General features: G+C 32.7%; 1 protein-coding gene across 1 annotated transcript in view; it reads right to left on the bottom strand.

The window, feature by feature from the left end:
* LOC147079686 (LON peptidase N-terminal domain and RING finger protein 2) overlaps positions 1-16,209 on the bottom strand; it is a 235,771-nt gene extending 219,562 nt beyond the window's left edge. The window contains exon 1 of the mRNA XM_085943281.1: positions 16,009-16,209. The gene's annotated coding sequence lies outside the window, so the exon portion shown is untranslated. The remainder of the gene's footprint in view (positions 1-16,008) is intronic.
* Positions 16,210-18,501: the final 2,292 nt, after the last annotated feature.

Here is an 18,501-nt window from a genome sequence, read left to right as displayed (position 1 = left end):
AATATTTTGCATTTTAGACAGAAACTTATGTAATATATCTATATAGAGTAGAAATAAAAATATTATTTGATAACTGCCTGGTTCTGCTATCAGAAATCAAACTTACGACGTAAATATAAATCACATAAAATAAAATAAATTTTATAATATATGTTGACACCAACTACTTGCGAAACGAGTATTATTTAAATAGATTCCTGCGTTCGGTCATAAACTTGCATTTTGGTTTATGAAGCGTAACCAAAATCAATCAAACATTCCCGCAAATTAACTCTGTTAGTAATGTATTAACCTAGTAGTTGTAATTCATATTTGCTTTTCTACAGAAAAATGAAGATGCTATATTACATTAGCATTAGTTGATATTCTTCTCTCGCACTCGCGTTGTGTAATGAATAAAGAAATAAATACATCGTTACAAAGCACGACGTCATGAGCTAACTTGGTATGTACTGTAAACCATTATTGTATTTTCCCAATATCTATATAATATAAATTACAAGATAAAATGAACTTTTTTATATACTTACTTACAACGTTCTGTTGAACCATATAAACTTGACTAGCAAAAAAAATGTACTTGACATGTCATATTGATTTCCATAGTAACGCACGTATATATTAATAATTTAGTTGCTAGGACCCCAGACCCCTAGCAACCAATAATGGTGTCGAAATAACTTTTCATACAAAACAGAATTAACTGAAAATGAATTCAATTCTACTTAAAAATGGCTAAAAGTATTAAAAAAATGCATTGGCATCGTGTTCTGATATATTCTAAAAGTTTCAAATGTCTAGCTAGTCGGGAAGTTAGTTAAAAATTGATTGCAAGATTTGTACCGGACAAAGAACCACCGGACAAATAAGAATACGAGCTAAGAAAAACTTTGTAAAAATATAGGATTTTTGTCAACAAATTTGTTAGATATTAACACAATATCAGAATACATACTAAGAAAAAGTGAAATTAATACCTAGTTATCTAGTTAGAGTTAATATCGATGTACGTATTGTTTCATGCAAAGCTGGCTGTAGTTTAGTAATAATGACCAATTTAAACTAACATATTACTATAAAGCTTTTTAGCCATTGATGTCAAACCAGTCCGGCATTTTGGTGATTATTATCGTATTTTGTTGACGTCAGAGTTAAATAAAATAATTGGGTGTTGTGTTCGTATCGCCATCGACAAGGCCGACATGTTGTTTGGCTAATTAATAAAGGTACGCATAATTTACAGAGCAATGTTTTAAAAACAACAAACACCTGAGAATTGATATATATACATATGTCATCGTCATCATCAGCCGGGGTCAATCCACTGCTGGATGAAGGCCTCCCCAAGCTTTCTCCAACTCTCTCGGTCCTGTGTCGTTCGCTGCCACGTATTTCCGCCGAACTTTACCAGTTCGTCAATCCAGCGGCTTTTAGGGCGACCCTGTGGCCGTTTCGTACCCCTTGGATACCACTGGATGACGGCATTTGTCCAGCGGCCGTCCTTTCGGCGAGCAATGTGCCCCGCCCATCTCCATTTCAGCTGTTTGGCAACGTCTATTACATCGCGTACTCTTGTCTGCTTCCTAACCCATTCGTTCCTCTTACGGTCCTTTCGCGTGATGCCCAACATGTACCTCTCCATGCCTCGCTGTGTGACTCTTAGCCTTTGGACATCTCTCGTGTTGAGGGTCCACGTCTCGCAGCCATACGTGAGCACGGGTAGCACACATTGGTTGAACACCCTACGCTTAAGACATAATGGTAGGTCACTCTTGAAGATAATATTCAGACGTCCGAAAGCACTCCATCCCAGCTTTGTTCTTCGAGCAATTTCATCGTGCATGCTTCCGTGTATGGACACCTGCTGACCGAGATAGACGTAGCTGCTGACTTGCTCGAGTTGGGTGCCAGAAATACAGATAATCGCAGGGTCCGAAAAACAGTTATATATGTAATATATTACAATATATTATTGAAAAAATGCAGCAGCCAGCTCAAAATAACATCGATTTTATTATGCAGCAGTGGTTATAAAGGTTTTTGTTTCACAGGGCCCTTCATATACATATTCCTTTTCCATCATAATATTCTGATTCGGAATATTCAGAATCTGATTCAAGACCATTTTTTTTTGCTTCTCTGACCTTTACTCAATATTGTGATGAAATGATTATTACATTTTTTTCTGATTTTCAAAATTCAAAATGTCAACGATAAGAAATTACACAAATAAAGATTAAAAATATATATGTGGGTCTTTGAAAGAAAGACTATCCTTAAACCAGTGTTTCCTTACCTTTTTATAACTGCGTACCGTTTGAAATAAGATACATATAATATAGTCTTTTGTTTGTTTGTTTATAAATTAAACCTATATTATAACAGACATCACAATTTGATCGCAAAAACAAAAAATAGAACATGGAAATTTTACTGTTAATTGAAATAATCAGAAACCGATCAGTAAATAAATTGTTAAAAATAGAATAGAATAGTTTTGATAAATAAATATATTTTATTAAATAGTGCAAAATTTGCTGCTACATATTTGCTAGTATAGTTACAAAGCGGTACATTGACATGCATTCTCTTGGTCTGATTCTTTTTTATTACTGAAATGGCTGAAAAAGCCTTCATACAAGAACAGTTTGTTGACAATCCTGACAATAATTTAATGGATTTGTAACTCAGTGATGGTTATTCTTTTTCTTTTAAAATGGGCGACAACTATTTTTGTATTAGTAGAAAATATCTGCGGACCAACTATACGTCTTATTAATATAATTAACAGTCTATACGTCTTTAAAATGAGGGATACATACCTAGTCATTGTCGCGATAATGGAATATTATGAGTTTACATTTTTTATCGCCTGAAGAAAACACCCGCAGATAATTATACGAATCATTTAATCATGCACCAGTGCATTGCAGAATATATTGAACTGATGTACCGACCTATAGTATTTTAAAATACGATAACGTAAAAAAACTGTTAAAAGAATCATATCATCATCAGCTGGGGTCGATCCACTATTTGATGCAGGCCTCCCCTGGCTCCCTCCACTCTTTCCGGTTCCTAGTTCTTCGCCGCCACTTACATCCACCGAACTTTATGAGTATGTCTATTTATCATTTATATTATTTTATTGTTTAGAAAGTAATTATTTTTCAATGACGAAGATTACTTGTTTAATGGAGATAATAGAAAAAAGGTATATAAAAGTGGGTCACTGCGAGGATATAATATGTTTACACTTCTTTGACTTAGAAATGTAATCCTCAAATATCATCAAAAATGTGCCATTAAAAGCGGAGAGCTTATATTCTACTATCAAACACACAAAACCTGCACACATCGGTCATATATTTTCACAATGAGAAATACCTGCACTTCACCTCATAATGCAGGTAAAGGTAGAAAACATCTGATGAGTAAATATGAATCAATTCTCTTAGCTTCCGCGATCTTCGCAAAATAGCTTAAATCGGAGGCGTTATTGATTTTATATGATAGGCCCAGAATAAGAAGTTCATCTGCAATTGGATCGCAAAACCTTCGATAGAAGACGGTACGAAGAGACAAATAGATTATTATACCGGTATTGATTCGCTACGAGCACGGCTATAGTCAGGCTGCGGCACTAAATGGTGAGTTCCGATGGTAGTGCCAGTTATTACGTAACTTCGAATGACATGTGATAACCTGTTAACCTGGTAACCAGTAAATGAAGATTTTTCGTTTGCATATTTCGTTCATATTAATTAACATCATTTTCTACTTTAACACTTTACCATACTCCATTCGAAGTAGGTATACGCAATAAGTTGCACTACGATCGAAATTTACAGTTTATTGCTGCGGTCTTAATATAGCGGGCCTTGGATTCTCTGCAAAGCTATATTTACGCATTAACTATCATATTATGGGCTATGAACTAAATTGACTAAATTGGGCGTCCAAAAAAACAATGAAGTATAAATTAAGTAAATTACGTTTGTGGTAAGCGGTATATGCAAGTCTCCACAGGGAAAGGACTATATTAAAATACCTTTCTGAGGAATTGTTGTTATCAATTCGGTTAACACAGTGGGTTCTTACACTGAATCAAACACACATTGTAAAAATAACATTAATTTTTCGACCTGCCGCAGTCGAACTCGTATGCCTGCTGTTAAAAACAGGGCGCTGGAGCGGAGCTCGGAGCAGGAGCACGGACCACTGGAGCAATGGAATTTTACCCGGAGCACCAAAATTTTGTAGTGCTCCACTGCTCCGGATGTATTTTTTAATATTAAATTTTCTTCCTAAAATCCAATGAATATATGAAGTATATTTTGACACTTTGTAACACTGGAATTATTTGAAATATGGCAACACTGCCGAGTGATAAATAACCTCACTTTTTTGACAGAAGAGACAAATAATGAGAGACGTATTGCTGCCGAAAATTTTGTTTAATAGAATTAATACCTAATGCTAATGACGGTTATTTTAAAACTACTTTTTTTTATTTTTTTAACATTTGTATACATATTATAATACTTATTAAAACTTTTTACCCGGAGCGGAGCAGACCCTGGAGCGGAGCCGGAGCAAGTATTAGGTCCGGGAGCGGAGCAACTCACAAAAGGGTCCACTCCAACGCTCTGGTAAAAAAATAAATTTCCATGTTCGATTGTAATCGGAGCACACGAGCCTTCACAGGGTGGAGGTTATAATAATTATAAGCAGACTTTTTACGACGAATATATGATAACCTTTCGTCCAAATAGTTGGATCCTTGCATGGCAGTAGTTTTACTAGTAGGTGTAGTTTTACTTAAAAAATATTTTTTCCTACTAAGAGAGGAAGGACCTATGTTTGAATATTACTATAAAATATTTGAATAAAATTTCCAGCTAAGTCGCCCTGTGGTAAAACCGGACCTGTTTTGCAGTACCATTGGGAATTGGGAAGAGAACGATTTTAATGATTTTAGGGTATATCTAGTCATGCCCCCAACATGAAGCGGGCTTCCACGCCAGGATCTTTGACGGGCCCCATACCTATCACTAAGGTTAAAAGTAGTGTGACGATCTATAGTAGCGTTTTCCAAAATAAATAGTGTTAGAAGTAAAATTAATGGTAGGTATTCAGTGTATTATCAAAAATTGCATCTCCGAACTACATATTTTAAAATATCAACATCCCTGAAGTAAAATAGCGCCACATGCGACTTTCTTTGTCAATTAGAGCAAGCTTGTGATTTGTGTTTAATGTTTATCTCACTTAGATCCGCCATGCCGGGTTTCTTCTGAGCCCTATTAGTCCCTCTCTTGGTGGGGGCCAGTGGCGCACCCAGGGGGGGGGGGGGGGGGCAAGGGGCCCTGGCACCCCCTAAACATGAAAATTATCGGAATGATTTTAAACAATGAAATTGAAAGCCACAAAAATTTCGAAACACTAATGTCAGGTTGTTTTAGAAACCCAATCCCTAATGGAACTGTCAAAAAATTCTCGGTGTCCACCCGAATTCCGGAGTGGTGTAGGTCATGGCTGGAGAGGGCTGACAGGGCTCTAGCCTGGGGGCCCGGCGTGTCGGGTTGATCAGATAAGTGAAATAACCACACATCATAAATTAGCTTTAATAGTAAAAAAAGTCGCCTGCGGCGCTATTATACTTCATGGCCATGAACATTTTCAATTACTTATATAATTGTGCAATATATTTTATATACTCAGATATACTATACTATATTTAAATACTCGACATACTATATACTATATTTAAATACTCGACAGCTCCATTATTAAAGTAGATGTATTAAAAATCGCCAATAATTCACTGTATTAAGGGTACTTATGATTATATTTGTATATATTTGAACCGAGTGCAATAGAAGACCGATAGACGAGAAATTAGGCTGTGAAGAAGAAAAAGAGCCTATGGGACTAATTTACATTCTCCTCCTTGGGGCTCCTCCCAATATTAAATCCTGGGTGCGCCACTGGTGGGGGCTATGAATCTAGTTCAGAGTTAATAGGTACCGAATCATAAAATATTTTTACAATATAAATCGATAGAAGATCGATAATTCGATACAGGACTATATCGAAATGACATCCCTAGCGATTAGTGTTTTGCTTGTATTGAATAAATAAAAGAGAATGTAAGTGTATGTCAGCGATATACCTAGTAGGCGGAAATTATATAAACTTGAGAATTTTAAATGATTCGTACTAATGGCTTGTGAGTGGCCTTGTGTGTGTACACTACGATATTTATACATCTATGCGTCAGGTAGGTACGGTGGAATCATTCTAGAGAATATTTTATATGGGAAGAAGAATTAATTAATGTAGCAAGGCCAATATTATTGTATTTAATTCAATTCTACGTTTATGTAACAAAAACGGCTAGAGGCTCAGATGAGTTTTATCACTAATAAAATTGTACTGTGATAATAACGTTCTTTGCCAATATTGTGCAAGCCATTTTATATGTTGGCTTACTGTCAGCTACGTTTTAAATTATATAAAGCTAAATGCATTTAAGAGTAAGCCCTAGTTCAAAATAACTATTACATTTATGTATAGAAAAATTATAACAAGTAAAATATGATTATTTTGGATGCATATTTTGGAAAATGGGAATATTTTCATGAATAGTAAAAAGCTTACTAAGTTAACTAAACAAATATTACATTTTTTACTTAATGTTTAAAAATATAAAGTAAGCAACTAATGATTTACTCATAGTGATTATCAAAAAACAGTATAAGTAAGTCTTCTTTAGCACATAGTTTGAGGGTTTTCTTATTTACCGTTATACCCAACTCGGGCTTTGTTGCACTTTTTGTGTGAGCTTTAATGCATAAACTTTGAAGAAATATGAACTGTTACCGTCATGATAAGGCATCGGTGAGGCTTGCATGAGATGGGGTAATTTAACTTAGACTTTCTAAACTTTTGAGAAGAGCAAGTTTCGGAGAATAACCAACAGATTTCTTCACCTATCAGACAGCTGCGAGTCGCGTAGATCTTCTACTTGCACCTTTATCAGTTCAGTTAGCCCTCGTTATTTAAATATAACATATTGTACACGCCCATTTCATCATTTGGAAGCACTTGGAGATATTTATTTATACCTACTCCTTAACTGAGTTTAAAGTTTAGTTTGATATCTAGTTAATTCCTTGTGTTGTGTTGCAATGTTAGATTCTTTATAGATACAGTTGATTGTCAATTGTTAGGATACTGCCAGTGTGTAATTTATCTCTCATTTTCCTTACAATAAGAAGCCAACTGCGGTGCTTCTTTCTATCCATTAAAAGTAACCATAAGTGATCGGTAAGATAAGATCAAAATTTGGCTTGTAGTGGATAAGAAGCTGTATAATTTATTTTAGTCAACCATCTCGCCATAATAAATGTTACCGTATTCCATTACTGATTCGACTGGCTAGGTTCTGTTACAAAATTATATTATTTTGGCTTGTTTTTTTCTATGATAACTTGATTTACCTGTTCTTTTCATTCTAAATGTCATGTTGTGAACGTCTTGAATTGGTAATTTGTTACCTTCTCATTTTTGAAGTTATGCTTCTTTTGGCGCGTTTGGGAAATCAGATCAGAGTGTATTTTTGGCGTGTGACATGTAACACATCATTTATTTTTTCACACGAAAAAAAACGCACTCGATTGGATTCGAACCACCGGTTGTTCGGTTTTTAGGCGAACGCACTACCTTTACGCCACAGTATGATACTGCAATCGTGACGATTATATACTATAATAGTTTAAATTGTTCCATTGCCTAGGCAGCGAATTTATTATTGTCGGCCATTTGCAATTCCTTACGTAAACAATCTATTAAACGTCATGGTGGCAGGTGTTACTTTAAAAATAAAAGCAACGATAAATAATTATATAATTTAGTAATATAAGTTAAAGTGTAATATAAATAAACCAACGGCGTTCCAATAAGCGGTCCTTTTTCTTGAGTGTGTAATTTAACAAGTTAAGAGCTAGTCTAACAATCTAGTTTATCACAATTTTTGTTTTGTTACGCCAAAGAAGTATAACTTCTAACGCGCATACATAAGTACACACACCGTTTTTTTTTTTTTTTTAATAAATAGATCATTTATTATCTGTTTATATTCCAATCGTGTGTCTACTAAGGACTCGAAGGGCTTGGGCGAATTGCAAATAACTGAAAGATTCATCTATTCATTGGGGTCCATAAATATGCTTCGTTTTGAGGGGAGATGGTGATTAAACTTACACCTGTATATTTAAATAGTTATTAATATATTATTTTTAAGAAATATAATTTTTATTATTGACGTTCTAATGAGTATAAAATAGTACTTAGCGTTTTATATATAAATTAACATTATTTGTTTCTTTGCGTGTTTGAAAAGCGATTATTACGAACGTGACAAAATAATTTCCTACATTGATCGATAGATGTGTGAATTTTAACGACTTGTTTGATAGCGAAGTTAAGTGACTTTAATTTTGTTTATTTATAGATGTCGTTATGTAATTCAAATAGAATACCGCACCGTTTCCAATGCGCACTGCCCTCATAAAAGGAATAGCTACAACTGATATTTAGATTTTTAACATTTATTTATAAATCTACGGTATGTAGGTACATTTCTACGATTTTTTAAAAACACCAGTTATATAAATACCTTTTGAAAAAGTCCTTCTAGGTAAGTGATTTTCAATTTAGATTGGCGGAACCCTTGGAGTATTTTGTGTGATTTCGGGGTACCCTTATCTGGATGACACATATTGAGATCGAAAGGGGTACCTAAATTACAAAAGATACGGGAAATCAATAACCAGTAAATATGTGTACACAATGTGCTCTTCGTAAACAGAATCAATTTTCGCTCTTTGCAATCTGTGGCCTCAAATTCTATGTAATTTTATTATTTCTGCAAAGAATGTAACATGCAAACAAATTCATTCATATTCTAATATACCTACACATTTACTCACCACATGATTCACTCTGTAATTTCAACTTCCCCCATTTTCCAACCCTGTTATAATATGCTGCCTCAAAAATATATTATGATCTATCTACTTGTATTGGACATCGCTGGCGGTAGTCAATAAAATGATAATTATTAACTAATGTTTTGCAAAAATATACTTATTTCTTTTCTCTCTGAATTCTTTCTTTAACCCTTAATTGCACGGTGCTGCCTTTCAGCAACAAACTGCATTATTATTTATACTTATTGTGTGAATGAAATTTTATAAAAAAAACTTGCAGTTCTCTGTAGTGGGCAAAGTGCGCTGATAGATTAGTTGCAGTTTTTATTCACAGGTGTCATTGTTAATTTAAAATAATAATATTAAACATTAAATTTAATAATATCATCGATTAGAAATTATTTCTATTTTTTACATATAGTAAACATTACAAATTATAAATTTAAAACGTTCACAACATGACATAAAAAAAACAAAGAAATAGTATAAAAACGGTATAAAGAATAAAGAAATAGGTACACAATCATAAAGAAGATACATGTACGTACACCGAATGAGCTTAGTGCACCCTATTTTAAGAATTTATAAAGCAACGCCCACCTATACTCATCCTCACGTAGGTCAACAGGATCGAAGGGATTTGGTTGCACAGAGTTATTGCCCTCCCAATTGGCATCACCATTGGTAGGTTAATTCTGCACCTTGGGAGAACAAACAAGCGATTTTCCCGATTGAGGAAGACAAGGTCAATACTATCAAGAATGGTAGAGATCTCATTTACACCGCGTATAAGTCGGAAAAAATACGTGGCCAAATATAGATATCTTCTAGCATTTAAACTACAGTATGTAAGCATACCTAAGAGAAAGTCAGAAATGTGAAATGCTTCTACGTTAAAGGGTTCTCATCATGCATTTAAGGGTTGAGTTCAACAGTCTCGTTACAATACTCCGTATCGGTATCGTATACTGCTATAATAGCAGAGTGAGCAGGTAAAATCTTTTCTTTCAGACACGTTTTAAGCGTCATGGAAGGCGGTCCTGCATATACACGGCTGTACATACATGACTATGACGAGTAGAGATAGAGAACCTAAAATAAATATCTCTCTTAACAATCTCAATAGGGACTATTTGTGCAGTTTTAACGCTAACCATAAGCTAACCAGAAAACATAGACCATGCTCGCAGGGTAAATTATAATGTTGAAATTAATTAAATATGACTATATTCTAAAACATTAGAGCGATAGGTTTAAAAGAATACTATTTTATGTAATAAAAATACTTTATGCAGTCATCAAATGTTTAAAATAAATATTAAGGATAATAAGGCTTCAAAATTATATAAATTGATTATCTACAACGTTTAAGGTATGTCCAGGATCATGCTTTGAAAATAGACAAAAAGCTCCATTTTGACTCACGCTGAGCACGTCCGCCCTTAACCACAAATATCATTTCATAATAGGTACAGATTGTAGTGACAATTAGATACAGAGAGAGACCTACAAACTTATCTAAAGAATAGGATGGGGAAGCCACTGTCGAAAACTACCCAATCAAAACTCGTAACTGGACAAAATCTGACATTCGAATGAGATTTTCAAAATGGCGTCCTATGGTAGTTCGTAGTTCCATTTTTGGCCATTCTACAGATAAGTTTGTAGGTATGGACACTATTGGATTTTTGGAATCAAACTCACATCATTCACTTTACTTCAAATTCCGCCAACCAGGAGGTAAAATAAAGAACTCAACATTCTTAAACTTTGTATATTCAGTATTGAATTAAAAATATTGTTTTTCTTGTTTACTAATGCGAAAAGTTTACGAACCGGAGCGCTCGAATTATTAACATAGTTATCAAAATTTATATACATTTTATAAAAATAAGTGACCATTTGGAACCCTGAAATAATCTAACATAATCCTAACAACAAATAATGATATAAAAATCTAATTATGTTCGAATGATTCTTTTCATTGTGAAATCTATCCAAATAGATATTGTTAATATATTATTATATTGACATTAAAGTTAATCACCAAACCACACTCGCCCCGCACCACACCCGGTCTTAATCGGGCGTATCACGGGACCCTACGCTTGGACGTAAAGCATCATTTTTTTATGACTGGCAATGTCTCAGGAGTAGTTATCCAAGACTAAGGTCGCTATGCACTAAAATGTGCTTCGACTGAATTTACATGACTTTAAGTTAAGACTACTTACCTACCAATGTGAGAGAAGAGCGCGGAGAGGAAATATTAAAAATTGTAGTTAGTAACAAAAGCTAATACAATACTGCCGAACATTCTAAGTGAAGAGATCTTCACGTTGGTAATATAACGCCGCAAATTTTCTAAATGCAATAAAAGTGGCCTTCGTGGCGACCAGGTCGGATGGTTATATGGGTCCAACAGCTGGTTGAACCAACTTGAACAATTATTCCCTTTCCGTACACATTTTAGGACATTCCCAGAGGATATGGTTTGCATTGGGAATTGTAGTGACAAGCACAAGTGACATTTTGCAAAAAATATGCATGAAATTACCCAAAAGTTCTCCCAAAAGATGCCGGTTTTAGATTATTGCATTGATTTCATTTTCTTTGTTAAAGTTTTGTTTTATCTGGATTTTGTTAACGATTCTTGTGTGATTTATCTACAAAGCAAAAGTAAATTACTTACATAATATATTATTATTAAGTACATCTAATACGTATTGAAAAATTATAATTCTTAACAACGGACTACGGAACTAAAATAAATCCATTCGATTGTTCTGCGGATACATCTTTATCTTCAGGTCATATTATTCATAAATACAAAATGACCTCTAATTTTATTTTTTGTTGTAAAAATTAAAACACAAAATATTATGTAAGTTGTTTAGTTCAAGCTCGAAATGCGTCGTCAGACGTTACTGATACACGAATATTATTCCTACGCCAATAATTTACAGTTTTCCTATTAAATCAAGCGCGCCTGAGCCTTCTCAACAGGCTGGCTTTACTTCTCTTGGCATTCTACGACACGTAAGGTCTGTGACCACTTAAAGACCCACGACACATAAATTCGTGCGATTATCTGGGACATCCAATGTTTGATTTAATATTCCGATGCGGCATGTCTAAAAAATAAGACGACACAAAGGAACACTAACAACCATAATCATTATGGCCGTTAAGCAATATACATTCGATAGCCACTTGTGGATGCGACAGCTCGCAATAACAGGTAAGTGAACAACCTTAGTTAAAACCTGCAGGTTATATTGTGTTTATTGCTAGACTCTAGAAATTTGGACGGTCTAGCTAGGTAGATATGGGGAATGTACCTACCTAGAGAAGTACTGTATGTATTCCGCAGTTGAAACGACGAGAAGCTATATTTAGTATACGTATTAGGCGAAGTAAATATGGAAATAAGTGGCACGCGTTAGAATTTGGTAATTCTGCCCCTATCCGCCGCATTAAACATTTATAAAAAAATATGGATATTTCTTTAAAAAGGACCCCTTAACTTAAACCATTTTCTGTGTGCGCGCCTGTATTAAACAGAAATAAGATGAAGTTGGCTAAAATTTTCATAATCAAAAAACTAGAATTACAATGTAGTGCAATCCCGGATACCGCTTGATGGGTGCCGGACGAAATCCCGAAGGCCGAAATCCCGAATGTCGAAATCCCGAAAGCCGAAATCCCGAATGCCGAAATCCTGAATGCTGAAATCCCGAATGGCCGGAATCCCGAAGGCCGAAATACCGAAAAATAAAAAAATACAAATAAATGCGCAAAGTTAGCACATATCTTGAATTGCGCAAATTATACAGACAAAAAAACATTTTTTGTGGAAAAATGGGTTTTTGTCTCTCTTGTAAAATTTGCGCAATTCAAGATAAGTGTTAAGATTGCGCATTTTTTTACATGAAAGACAAAACCCATTTTCCACAAAAAATGGTTTTTTGTCTCTCTTGTAAAATTTGCGCAACTCAAGGCCTTCGGGATTCCGGCCATTCGGGATTTCAACCTAACCCCCCCCCCCGCTTGATATCTTAATAATTCCGAAATGACGGGATTAAAAACGTTGGAATCCTGGGATTTTAGAAAGAGATGTTATATGTAAGATTTTGAGACAATGTACTCTCGTTAAGCTAAGTAAATAATAGTAATTTAAAGTTAACAGTATTGTACATAAACATTATGTCAGAAATATTATAATACCTAGGTATCAATCAGTAATCTCGTAACTCTTACGAGATTGCGTAATAACAATTGTCATTATAAAACTTAGACATAATATTATTATGCAGGTTCCAAATTATCGATCATGAGAGTAGTACTAAAATTGAAATTTCGTGCGAACCTATTTTATATGTTGGCATACATTTATAATAATTCATTCATGCTGGTCAAAATTACACTTTTCTTGGGATTGAAATGCAACTCATCAAAATAAATGATGACAATAACAATATTATTTTGAGAATTTCGCATTTAACATTTTTGACGATGATTTGAATAACATTTCACGTATCTACTACGTCTTACCTACATAAAGTGTATGAATTTTTTAGTTAATATTTGTATAGTGAATATCTGAAATAGGTATACATTGTTGAAACATTTTATTTCTGGGAATAGACGTAATAGTATTATAGATATTTTTGATAATATAATAATATAATGGTATACCTACTTACCAAACCCTACTAGAAATACTATGTGGGTACCCTGAATAATAATATATTATAAGTATTAGATTTAAGTAACAGTTACCGCACCTTTTTATTTGCATTGATTGAGCTATCTAGGTATATCGATAATAATATGATATAGAATATAGATTATCGAAAATAACTAGATTTAGAAAATAAGTAATACATAATTATAATTAGTAATTTTTGAAGTTATACCTACTTCTTTTGGGGCGTTTGGTAGAGAGTGAAACTGAGAGCTGCGCGCGTACATCATTACGAAAGTGCGCGACAGTATGAAGTTAGCTGCGAATCAGTCAAATGTATACAATCGCAAGTTTGATAGTAGAATTGTTCCGTTGCCTAAGCAACGAATGTATTATTGTCGGCCATTTGCAATTCCTTAGGTAAAAAAACGATTAAACTTGCAGTAAAGTTGTTACTTTAAAAATCAAAAAAAATAATAATATAATTTAGTAATATAAGTTAAAGTATATAGAAATACTCCAATCGTGACGATTATACAGTAAGTATAATATTATAGTTTAGAATTGTTCCGTTGCCTAGGCAGCGAATTTATTATTGTCGGCCATTTTCAATTCCTTACGTAAACAAACTATTAAGCGTCATAGTGGCAGTTGTTACTTTAAAAATAAAAACAACGTTAAATAACTATATAATTTAGTAATATAAGTTAAAGTGAATATAAATAAGCCAACGGCGTTCCAATAAGCGGTCCTTTTTCTTGAGTGTGTAATTTAACAAGATAATTAAGAGCTAGTCGAAGAATCTAGGTTACCAATCACAAGTTTTGTTTTTGTTTTGTTACGCCAAATAAATATAACTTCTAACATAAATAAGTACCTAAATGCACCGATTTTTCAAAAATATATTTAAGTGTGTATTAATAATAATTTGAGATTTGGTATTATTATAGGTATAATTATATTACATAATTATATTATGTATGTATGAGAATTCGAGATTTATTTTTAGATTTCTTCAGAATTCTCGAGATTCTAGAGAAATTGACATTGTTACGAAATTACCTCTTCTCGCCGATTTTTTTTATAACTCTCGGATGAAAATTTTTATAATGTGTCGATAATAATCGGCGTTTTTTCAGCACGTTTATAGCTGTTTGAGTCATAGGAAACGCTGCCTTTTTACCAAGATAGAGATTGATTGAGAGATTGAAGCTTGAGATTATCATTATTTCCCGAGAAATGAGAATTCTCGAAATTTCGGAAAATATGTTTCTCGGGATGCGAGATTGCTCTTTTCTGATAATTTCTCGAGAATGCTCGAGACGAGATTTCTCGATCACAACCTCCACATAGTTGTCTAAGTACAATACAATGATAAATGATTAGTATTATATAATTATTCATTATCGATCTGTATCCCAAAGTCGGTGTGTCAGAGTTAAGTAGTTAAAGATTTTATACCATTATTATTTGGTTTGAGTCGTTCATGAATATTATTCTCTCAAACGGATGTATTTCTACCTACTTTATGAACATTGTTACCTAATTCTGTTTAATCTTACATAATTAGCAGTAGGTACGTTCTTAACAACTGTTGCTAATGGACCGATTCGATGACGAAAAACATGTTTATGATAGCATACAATTTGACTAAGGCATCATAATAATACATAGATATATTAATTCTATTAATATTATTTAAAATATGTTGACCTCAAAACATAATGTGTTGTTGTTAACCTATTATCTTATTTGATCGCGGATTATAATATTACTCAAAATCTGGATTCGCGGCTATTCATATTATTCATATGCGATAAAACTTGTTTACATTAAAATTGGTCACATCACAAAAAAACCTTATGGATTATGTATGGGTGTAGATTTCGTATTTTCCAGTTGCGTGCTTATTATGTAATATTTTAATTCCTTATGTAACATTATTATATTGCTGAGAATTCAAAGGTGTGTGCACCAAGGTCTGGGTCGGCAGGTGCAACGGACCGTATCCCGGAAAACCGGTCGAGGAAAGCGCGGGAAAATATATTTCGTGGACCACGCCGCTAACTTTCCAAACTGACACCCCATTCTATTTTCAAAATCAACTGCCAGAATGCGACAATATAAAACAAACTGACTGTCGCAAAAATCAAATTCAAAATATCAACGACGATTCCGAATATATTGCAATTCATTTTAATAGGTGCCTCATATTATAAAACACAATATAAAATTACGTAATGCGATAAATATTTATTGAGTGCATGTCATTACAAGATATTTTTCTAATAATGACTTGAATTAAAATAAATAATCCTTTCCTACCTTCGTAAGTATTCCTTCTTTATTATGACACTTTTTGTTACATAAAACCGTAAATGTGTTACATAGTACACTATCGATGACAACACAAATAATCCCGAAAACTCGCTTGGCCAACTGACAGAAGCATGAATTTGAAGTTTCAAATTCTACACATGGTGGAAAAACGATGTTGTGACTTACATAAACATCGCCGCTTTGATTGCACATATTCTATCTCAAGCGTAAATTTTTAACTCTCTTTGCATCGTAAACGTATTAATCCACATGTGTGGAAAGAAGAGAGACACATTATTAATTGTGTTGATAACTTCGAATGAAACGCATGAAAATGAATTAGGTAATATTGTCAAGATAATAATATTATAAAGTCTTGCTGATACATATTTTTATCTATCACTGACATCTATACGATAATTTAAAAACATTTTATCGTATAATATAAAGTATATTAATTTTGTTATCTATCTAAAAAAATGTCGAATCTTTAATCCGATAGATGTCTGAATTGAGTTTTTAAATATAATTTTATTTAAAAATAAAATACAATTTTTTATTATTATTAGTGTAATGGAGTAAAGCATTAATTATTATCAATATAAATCATTCAATATTTGATTAAATCAACTATATTATTATTATATCTCCCAAAGAACATAAACGTTTACTTTACTATAAGTATCTAAATGATACAACTTCACTTGGCGATTCAAGAAATATAGGAGTGACATTTAATTATTGCACATAGGTAATTATTACAAAAAATAAATGGTTAAAAAGTTGGTTATTTAATATACAATGTTACATTTTAAAATATAGCCATTATTGCTACAGAGCCTGAAATGCGATATTTTCGCATTCAAATTTGGTGAAAATTTTGATTATCAATAAAAGGTATGTTTAAAATTCCAAAAAACTATGTACCTAAGTAAAAAAAGAGAGAAATGAATGAATATTAATACATATCAGCTAGGATTGATCGACTATTGGATGAAGGCATCCCCATGTTTCTTCCATCGCTCTTGGTCCTTTGTTATCCGATTCGACGATTCACTAAATTTTACCCAGTATCCTTTGGGTATCACTGTATGACTGTATTTTTAACAGTTGGGTATGCATTCGCTAGAAATAATGTAAAAAACATCTCCACTTTCATACTCCTACTCTCCTCCAACTCCATGGATCCTATGTCACTCATAATGAAAAGTTTTAATTTTTCATTTACTAATTGCATATAACAATTATTAAAAGATAAATAATCTTCTACGTTGCTTCTCGATAATTTAAAGCTGGATATTTCTAATTAAGTGTAATTGTAATTTCATTCTTAATGTTCACTTGTACTTAATATTTATTATTGATTAATTCATTACAAGCATAATTTATCTTATATACCTATTTAATTTCAAATAATATGATCGAATAAATTTATATTGTGTAGAATATCATCAAAGAGGTTAATTGGATAATCCTATTTGACAGCTCAGGAATAATTATTTATTACTACAAAGGATAAATCTAATATACTGAGATGGCTAATCTAAAAAAATAATCTGATAAAGTGTAAAATTTATTGTTGATTAATAAAATGCCAATATATTGATTTTGTCTAAATAGATATTTAATCAATCATAGGATGACAATCTGCCCTGTGTGTCTAAAAATATTGAATTATAAAAGGTTCTGAATATTATTTCGATTTGAAATTAAAATTTTTGAAAATTTTGTTGATAATAATGTTATTATCAATAATGATTATCATTTATATTGCATCTTGTAACAAAACGATGCAGTCTGCGTGGTGAAGATTATAAATAGGTATATATATATACTTATTAATTTATTAAAGTTAATAATTTACTAATTAATTTAAATAAGAGAGCTTACGCCACAATCAGTATTGGACAGATAGTATTTTTTATAAAAATGGGGCTACTGGTTTGGAAATTTTAACAACCTATCAGTAAAGTTATTACACTATACATATCACCATGTTCAATCTTAAGATGATCATCATATGGGCCTACATGGTGAAGGTTGTATTGACAGATTATTGTTTTACGATAAATTAATGTTAATCACTTGCTCAATGTGTCAATTTTGTCAGAGCCGGGATTCGAACCCTTGTCGACGAATTATTTATTTTATAATAAATAAAAATTCAACATGACTGTATTCGGCTCCACCATTTATGAGACACCAAAAATAATTGATTATTCTTAATTTATTAGGTTTAATTTAGAGATGGGAATTTATAAAGGTGTCTAGAAATAAAAAATATGGATTTATAGTAAATAATAATTTTATTAACCACAAATACAACATTAATAATTAACATTTCAAATAATAAACACTCAAAATAATAAATCCACTTACAATCGTGGCCTTAACTCAATTTTACAAAATGTTAAAGACAATGCTTTTATGAAGTACAAGAAAGAAATCAATATGTTTCCATATATAGATTTTCGTAAATCATACTAATTCATGCAAACT

Source organism: Rhyacophila brunnea, unplaced genomic scaffold, assembly GCF_057557595.1.
Source record: "Rhyacophila brunnea isolate RB1 unplaced genomic scaffold, BYU_Rbru_1.0 scaffold_1, whole genome shotgun sequence".
Taxonomy (NCBI): Eukaryota; Metazoa; Arthropoda; class Insecta; order Trichoptera; family Rhyacophilidae; genus Rhyacophila; species Rhyacophila brunnea.
This window is presented reverse-complemented; position numbering and strand designations above follow the sequence as displayed.